This window comes from Triticum dicoccoides, chromosome 1B, assembly GCF_002162155.2.
Source record: "Triticum dicoccoides isolate Atlit2015 ecotype Zavitan chromosome 1B, WEW_v2.0, whole genome shotgun sequence".
NCBI lineage: Eukaryota > Viridiplantae > Streptophyta > Magnoliopsida > Poales > Poaceae > Triticum > Triticum dicoccoides.
Window position 1 is genome coordinate 576,133,954 of NC_041381.1, and position 9,452 is coordinate 576,143,405.

Genomic DNA, 9,452 nt, shown 5'->3' on the forward strand with positions numbered 1-9,452 from the left:
ATCTAAAAACTCTGAATTATTGGGACGCCGTTTAACTAAAATTGACTCATATCCAGTCCCATCATTATTAATATTCATATTGCAAAACAAAGATCTAATAGAGGACACATCAATAACTTTAAGATCTTCATCATTATTTTCATGGAAACTAGAAGAACACGCTTTTACAAAGCAATCTTTATTAGCACGCAATCTAGCGGTTCTTTCTTTGCACTCGTCAATGGACACTCTCATTTCTTTGAGAGACTCATTGATATCATGCTTAGGAGGAGAAGATCTAAGTTTAAGAGAATCAACATCAAGCGAAAGTCTATCAACGTTCCTAGCCAAATCATCAACTTTGAGCAATTTTTCTCCAAGCAAAGCATTAAAATTCTTTTGAGAGATCATAAATTCTTTCACACTATTCTCAAAACCAGAGGGCAATTTATTGAAATTACCATAAGAATTATTGTAGGAATTTCCATAATTATTAGAGGAATTACTATGGAACGGTCTAGGATTAAAGTTTCCTCTATAAGCATTGTTTCCAAAATTATTACTACCAACAAAATTTACATCCATAGATTCATTATTATTCTCAATCAAGGTAGATAAAGGCATATAATTGGGATCAATAGAAGCACTCTTAGTAGCAAACAATCTCATAATTTCATCCATCTTTCCACTTAAAACATTAATTTCTTCTATAGCATGCACTTTTTTACTAGTGGATCATTCGGTGTGCCATTGAGAATAATTAGCCATGATGCAAGGAGTTTTGTAGCTTCTCCTAAGGTTATTTCCATGAACGTGCCTCTCGCGGCCGAATCTAAAAGATTTCTAGAAGCAAAGTTATTCCGGCATAAAAAATTTGTATGATCATCCATAAATTCAAACCATGAGTAGGGCAATTGCGAATCATCAATTTCATTCTTTCCCAAGATTGGGCAACATGCTCATGATCAAGTTGTTTGAAATTCATAATATCGTTCCTAAGAGTGATAATTTTAGCGGGAGGAAAATATTTAGAGATAAAAGCATCTTTGCACTTGTTCCAAGAATCAATGCTATTTTTAGGCAAAGACGAAAACCAAACTTTAGCATGATCTCTAAGTGAAAACGGAAATAACTTCAATTTAACAATATCATTATCCGTATCTTTCTTATTTTGCATATCACACAAATCAACAAAGTTGTTTAGATGGGTAGCGGCATCTTCACTAGAAAGGCCGGCGAATTGATCTTTCATAACAAGATTCAGCAAAGCAGTATTGATTTCACAAGACTCAACATAATTAAGAGGAGCAATCGGAGTACTAAGGACATCATTATTATTGGTATTGGAGAAATCACACAATTTAGTATTATCTTGCGCCATGGCAACAAGTAATCCAACACACAAGCAAACAGAAAAAGGCAAGCCAAAAAGAGAGGAGAAGATTGGGAAAGAGAGGGTGAATAAAACGGCAAGGGTGACGTGGGGGAGAGGAAACTAGAGGCAAATGGCAAATAATGTAAATGCGAGGGAGATGAGTTTGTGATGGGTACTTGGTATATCTTGACTTGAGCGAAGACCTCCCCGACAACGGCGCCAGAAATCATTCTTGCTACGTCTTGAGCATGCGTTGGTTTTCCTTGAAGGGGAAAGGGTGATGCAGCAATAGTAGCGTAAGTGTTTCCCTCAGTTTTTGAGAACCAAGGTATCAATCCAGTAGGAGGCTCCTCAAAATTCCCACACACCTACACAAACAAACAAAGAACTCGCAACCAACGTGATAAAGGGGTTGTCAATCCCTTCACAGCCACTTGTGAAAGTGAAATCTGATAGAGATAGTATGATAAGATAAATATATTTTTGGTATTTTATAATATAGATTGGAAAGTAAAGATGCAAATAAAAGTAGATTGAAAGCCTATATGATATAAGATAGACCCGGGGGCCATAGGTTTCACTAGTGGCTTCTCTCAAGATAGCATAAGTATTACGGTGGGTGAACAAATTACTGTCGAGCAATTGATAGAAAAGCGAATAATTATGAGATTATCTAGGCATGCTCATGTATATAGGCATCACGTCCACAATAAGTTGACCGACTCCTGCCTGCATCTACTACTATTACTCCACACATCGACCGCTATCCAGCATGCATCTAGAGTATTAAGTTCATAAGGACAGAGTAACGCATTAAGAAAGATGACATGATGTAGAGGGATAAACTCATGCAATATGATATAAACCCCATCTTTTTATCCTCGATGGCAACAATACAATACGTGCCTTGCTTCCCCTGCTGTCACTGGGAAAGAACACCGCAAGATTGAACCCAAAGCTAAGCACTTCTCCCATTTCAAGAAAGATCAATCTAGTAGGCCAAACCAAACTGATAATTCGCAGAGACTTGCAAAGATAACTCGATCATACATAAAAGAATTCAGAGGAGATTCAAATATTTCTCATAGATAAACTTGATCATAAACCCACAATTCATCGGATCTCGACAAACACACTGCAAAAAGAGTTACATCAAATAGATCTCCACAAGAGAGGGGGAGAACATGGTATTGAGATCCAAAAAGAGAGAAGAAGCCATCTAGCTTATAACTATGGACCCGAAGGTCTATGGTAAACTACTTACAACTCATCGGAGGGGCTATGGTTTTGATGTAGAAGCCCTCCATTGTCGATTCCCCCTCCGGCGGAGCACCGGCGAAGGCTCCAATATGGGATCTCATGGATACAGAAGGTTACGGCAGTGGAAATTGTGTTTCGGTGCCTCCCTCGATGTTTTCGAGGTACGTGGGTATATATAGGAGGAAGAAGTACGCCAGTGGAAGCCCGAGGGGCCCACGATACAGGGGACACGCCCTATAGGGGTGGGCGCGCCCTCCACCCTCGTGGCCGCCTAGGCTACTTCTTGGCTTGCACTCCAATTCCTCTGGATCACGTTCGTTCCAAAAATCACGCTCCCGAAGGTTTCATTCCGTTTGGACTCCGTTTGATATTCCTTTTCTTCGAAATACTGAAATAGGCAAAAAAACAGCAATACGGGTTGGGCCTCTGGTTAGTAGGTTAGTCCCACAAATGATATAAATGTGTAAAGCAAAGCCCATAAACATCCAAAACAGGTAATATAATAGCATGGAACAATCAAAAATTATAGATACGTTGGAGACGTATCAGTCGACTACATGACACTTCACCATTATTTGGGACTAGAGGAAGGCATTGGGATGTAATAAGTAGATGATGGGTTGCTAGAGTGACAGAAGCTTAAACCCTAGTTTATGCGTTGCTTCGTAAGGGGCTGATTTGGATCCATATGTTTCATGCTATGGTTAGGTTTACCTTAATACTTCTTTTGTAGTTGCGGATGCTTGCAATAGGGGTTAATCATAAGTGGGATGCTTGTCCAAGAAAGGGCAGCACCCAAGCACCGGTCCACGCATATATCAAATTATCAAAGTAACGAATGCAAATCATATGAACGTGATGAAAACTAGCTTGACGATAATTCCCATGTGTCCTCGGGAGCGCTTTTCTCATTATAAGAATTTGTCCAGGCTTGTCCTTTGCTACAAAAAGGATTGGGCCACCTTGCTGCACCTTACTTACTTTCGTTGCTTCTTACCCGTTACAAATTATCATATCACAAAACTATCTGTTACCTACAATTTCAGTGCTTACAGAGAATACCTTATTGAAAACCACTTGTCATTTCCTTCTGCTCCTCGTTGGGTTCGACACTCTTACTTATCAAAAGGACTACGATAGATCCCCTATACTTGTGGGTCATCAAGACTCTTTTCTGGCGCCGTTGCCGGGGAGTGAAGCGCCTTCGGTGAGTGGAACTTGGTAAGGAAACATTTATATAGTGTGCTGAAATTTAGTGTCACTTGTTACTATGGAAACTAATCCTTTGAGGGGCTTGTTCGGAGTATCTTCACCCCGACCAGTAGAGCAAAGAGTTTCTCCTCAACCTACTGAACCTACTGCAAATGTTTACTTTGAAATTCCTTCAGGTATGGTAGAGAAACGGCTAGCTAATCCCTTTGCAGGAGATGGAACATTGCATTCTGATTTACACCTTATCTATGTGGATGAAGTTTGTGGATTATTTAAGCTTGCGGGTATGCCCTTTATCTTTTAAGGGAGACACATTAACATGGTATAGGCTATGTGATGATACGGGATCCTGGGACTATAAACGATTGAAATTGGAATTTCACCAGAAGTTTTATATATATATATATACATAAACACTATTCTGATCACGGGATTAGAATAATATTCTGATCACAACATGAACTTCCTGAGTAACGCGCCTGACCTTCCCCAAGTACTAGGTTGAACTTCAGCTAAAAAGTATCCAAATGGGGCTTGCGATATGCCGTTGGAAAGCTATGGACACCAATATCATGATCCAAGTTAAATTTTTGGCAAAATGTAAGCAGTTTAAGAGCAGTTTTGAAAACTGTTTTTTCTTAATACAAAAAACGTGAATCGTATTTTCGATCGCATTTCTAAACCGTTTATCGGAATAAGGTAAATAATATAGCGTTGTAAAGCTGCTGCAAAACCTCTCCTTCTACATGTTGAAAGTTATCTCTAATTCTCTATGGATAAAGAGTAATTTTGAAAATCGTAAACTTTCGCAAACCGACTAGCCGAGTTCGTATTTTCAATATAATTTCTAAACGGCTAATCCATTTGAGGCAAATGATATGGCATTGGAAAGCTTGTGAAAATGCGCTACTTTTTCATGTTAAATGTTTTTTCTAATTTGGAATGGTTTAAAAGTAATTTAGAAAACGGTAGAAGTTCCACTGAGTTCATATTTTCAAGCTAATTTTTTAACCGTACGTCCGAATGCAACAAATGATATGGCATTGGAAAGACTGAGCAAATGCGAAACTTTTTTGTATATATTGTTTCTCCTATTTCCTTATAATTTTAAGTCAAATTAGAAAATGAATAAAAACGTATTTTTGGCATAATTTCTACGTACCTTATCGAAATGGGCCAAATAATATACCGCTGAAAAGCTACGGAAAATGCGAAACTTATTCATGTTGACGGTTTTCTATGATTCCCAGCCATTTTCAAGTAATTGTGAAAATAGCGAGATCATTCGTTCTGCCTTTATCACAAAACTGATTGTTCGAAAATGCATCGCGTGAAGAACCTGAACTTCTCGGCACGTGTAATTGAACTTCACTCGGTTTTTCACGTGCTTTTGTTTTCTCGTATATCTCTATGCACGGCTCCTAGCTCTCCATCCACTCACCGGAATTGAGCAAGTGATATACCGATGGAAGGCTGTTGTAAACACGCAACTTTCCCGTGTTGATCATTTTTTCATACTCGCAACGATTTTAAAAGTTTTTCATCTGAAATTCATTTAGCGTGGTAGTTAAACTTCATGCTATTTTCACGTTGAACTTCTGTGACGTATTTTTGTTTGTACACGCGCCTGAACTTCCCTCTGTACGAACCCGACCTTCGGGCTATCTTTGCAACCGTGGCTTCTCCCACGAATTATTTTGTTTAGTAGTGTTCTATGTGATGTTAGTGTAATCTAAAAAAGTTTTTTTAGCAACTAAATACCGGTTTTAAATAGAAATCTCGCTCGTTGGCGGATTTTGCTCTCGATTCGTGATGAAATTGCGTTTTTTGCAATTTTACAGCCTGATTTGTTCGACCTGAACTTCCCCTAGTGCTAGGTTGAACTTCCGTCAACATTGCCCAAATGGGGCTTGCGATATACTGTTGGAAAGCTATGGACACCAGTATCATGATCCAACTTCAAATTTTGGCAAAATGTAAGTGGTTTAAGAGCAGTTTTGAAAACCATTATTTCTTCATACAAAAAACATGAATCGTATTTTCGATCGCATTTCTAAACCATTTATCGGAATGAGGTAAATAATATGGCTTTGTAAAGCTGCTGCAAAACCGCTCCTTCAACATGTTGAAAGTTTTCTCTAAGTCTCTATGGATAAATAGTAATCTTGAAAATCGTAAAATTTCGCAAACCGAACAGCCGAGTTCGTATTTTCAATGTAATTTCTAAGAGGATAATCCAATTGAGGCAAATGATATGACGTTGGAAAGCTTGTGAAAATGCACTACCTTTTCATGTTAAAAGTTTTTTCTAAGTTAGAACGGTTTAATAGTAATTCAGAAAAGAGTACAAATTCCATCGAGTTTGTATTTTCAAGCTAATGTTTTAACCACACGTCCGAATGCAACAAATGATACGGCGTTGGAAAGCTTCGAGAAATGCGAAACTTTTTCGTATATATTGTTTCTCCCAATTCCTTACGGTATTAAGTCAAATTTGAAAATGGCTAAAAACGCATTTTTGGCATAATTCCTACATACTTTATCGGAATGAGGCAAATGATATACCTCTGAAAAGCTACGGAAAATGCGAAACTTTTCCATGTTGATGGCTTTCTCTGATTCCTAGCCATTTTCAAGTAATTGCGAAAATGGCGAGATCATTCGTTCTGCCTTTATCGCGAAACTAATTCTTCGAAAATGCACAGCGTGAAGAACCTAAACTTCTCGGCACGTGTACTTGTACTTCACTCTGTTTTTCACATGCTTTTTTGGCTCGCAGCTCTCCACCCACTCACGAAATTAAGCAAGTGATATCCAGATGGAAAGTTGCTGTAAACACGCAATTTTCTTGTGTTGATCATTTTTTCACAGTCACAACAATTTTAAAAGTTTTTCATCCGTAATTCATTCAGTGTAGTAATTGAACTTCATGTTGTTTTCACGTTGAACTTCGGTGACGTATTTTTGTTTGTAATATTCTCATTCATTCTTCAGTATTACACGAATGATATTTTCCTTTTATACAAACCTCTCTCACAATAATTTTTTTAACTTTATCTGACCTATGACTTCAACTTATAACAACAAAACTTGTAGTGTTTGCTTTTTGTTTCTTTTTTTAATACAAAATGCACACCGTGTAGTATGTGAACTTCTGGCAGTTATCAATCTAAATTTCTCTTGATTACGTTAGAATATCTGATTTTTTATGAATTTTAATCTAAATTTCTCAATCTTTTTTATGAATTTTGAAATGCTCCATTTTTAAAGATTGAACGTCTTGTTATTTTATTTTTGAACTTCTTGTTTATATTCTTTAATAACAAGGAAAATCTGAGTTTTTTATTATCATCGAACTTCTCCATCTTTTTAATATAGACTTCCTAGTTTTTTTTCTTAATCTTTTTTAATGAATTTTGAAGCGTTCTATTTTTAAAAGTTGAACTTCTTGGTATTTCTTTTTTGAAGTTCTTGTTTCTATTCTTTAATAACGAGGAAAATATGAGTTTTCTATAATCATGGAACTTCTTTATCTTTTTAATTTGGACTTCATGGTTTTATTTCTTTAAGTAATGGGAAAAATCTTGAACTTCCTGATTTACGCAACCTGAATTTCCCTCTATAGAACCTGACCTTGAAGCTATCTTCGCAATCGTGTCTCCCAACGTGAATTATTCTGATAACTAAATGCTCATTTTCTATGTGATATAAGTGTAATTTGGAAACGGTTTTTAGCAATTAAATGCTCGTTTTAAATAGGAATCTCGCTCATTGGTTGATTTTCTCTTGGGTCGTGACGAGCGTGTGATGAGAATAATATTTTGATAACTACATAACCTGCTGAAGCAGTAGAACTTGAACTTCCTCAAGTGCTTGGTTGAACTTCCGCAAACATTGCCCAAATGGGGCTTGCGATATACCGTTGGAAAGCTATGGACACGAGTATCATGACCCAAGTTAAATTTTTGGCAAAATGTACACGATTTAAGAGCTCCTTCCCCATGTAGAAACTTTTTGCAAATTCTCTATGGTTTATTACTTTTTTATTTTTTTATTTGAACTTCTTTTTATTCTTTAGTAACGAGAAAAATCTGAGTTTTTTTTATAATCTTCGGACTTTGCTGTTATTTTAATTTGAACTTCTTGGTTTATTTTTTTGCAAAATGGAAAAACAATTCCATTTATAAAAGTTCATTTTTTATTTTTGAACTTCCTAGTTTTTTAGAATCATTAAATTTTTCCTGTTTTTAAACCTTGTACTTCTCTGTTATTGTAGTTTGACCTTTTTTTGTTTTTCAGAAATAATTTTTATTTTTGTTCAAACGGACGCTGATCCACCCCATTTTCTAAATTTGAACGTGGGTTCGGGAGGATGTCCTCTAGTCATTTCTGTTTCTTAATATCGAATTGGTTTTTTCATTTGAACTTCTATCTTTTCCATTTTTTGAAATGGTAAAATCATGTTCTTTTATAAAAATAAACACCAATGTCATGTGTTATTTTTCATTTGAACTTCTTGTTTTTTATTTTTATTTTAGATACACAATTTTCTGTTTTTTTATAAATATTTGACCTGCTATGTATTTTCAATTTGAACTTCTTGGTTTAGTTTCAATGATGGAAAAAATTGTCACTGTTATGTCTTTTAACATATAGGCTTTTTTGGTTTTGTTAAGTTCTATAGCTTATCTTTGGGCAAACTCTTGTTTCGGTAAAATGCCTTTTGGCTTGTCTTTTAATGTCAATATTTATTCTCTATTTTTCCAACCTTCAAACACTAAGTGAACCACGAATGTTTGAATTTCCTGGAGGTTCTCTCTCAACTACATGCATTCATTTTTCTTAGGGAATATGCATTCATTTTAGGGATATTAAAAATAATAGGCACAGCCTAGGAGGGTTGAATTTGTCAACCACGAAATAGATGGACCTTGTCCAACACAACAGTTGGACTTCAGTCATCTTGTGATTCCGTCTCTAGTAGCATCACTGGTTCTCAAGCGGCTCGCATCATGCATGGTCGCTGCTCGAAGGCACACCATACCCACTCAGGGCTTGTGCGCCACTACGCAAAGATTTCGTCTGCTCCATTTTAGCTCCGCCCCCTTGCTCGCTGACCTTCCGTTGCTACTCGCCCCTTGTTTAAACTTCTTCAGCCGCACATTTGCCTGGTTTGGCGTTGGACCTATGCGCCAGCAATTTACTGTTTCTTGCAAGGTGGTTGAGGATGACATGGATGACAGCTCCCTGCTCGTCCATGCCGACGGAGAAGAAGTTGAGAGAAAGGACGACGGATGGAGCCGGTGGCCAGTGGAACAAGGCATGCGAAACAGGGCGCATCGCCTGAAGGAGCAGGGGCGGCGCTCGGTTGGGGCGGGGCTACGGCGGCGTTGCGGTTTGGGGCGGGACGGCAGCGGCATCGTCGGTTGGGGCGGGGTGGGGCGGCACATGGGTTGCGGCTTGTGAAACTGAAACAATGGACCAAAAACACTAGTGTTTTGCACCTGCAGATAAATCTAAACTTCATACATCAATCAAAATCACTTACAGAACAAATACAAGACTGGACAGGGGGAGGAATTGATGCTTTGCTATGGATTCAGTTTTAGGATAGGGGGTGGAACTA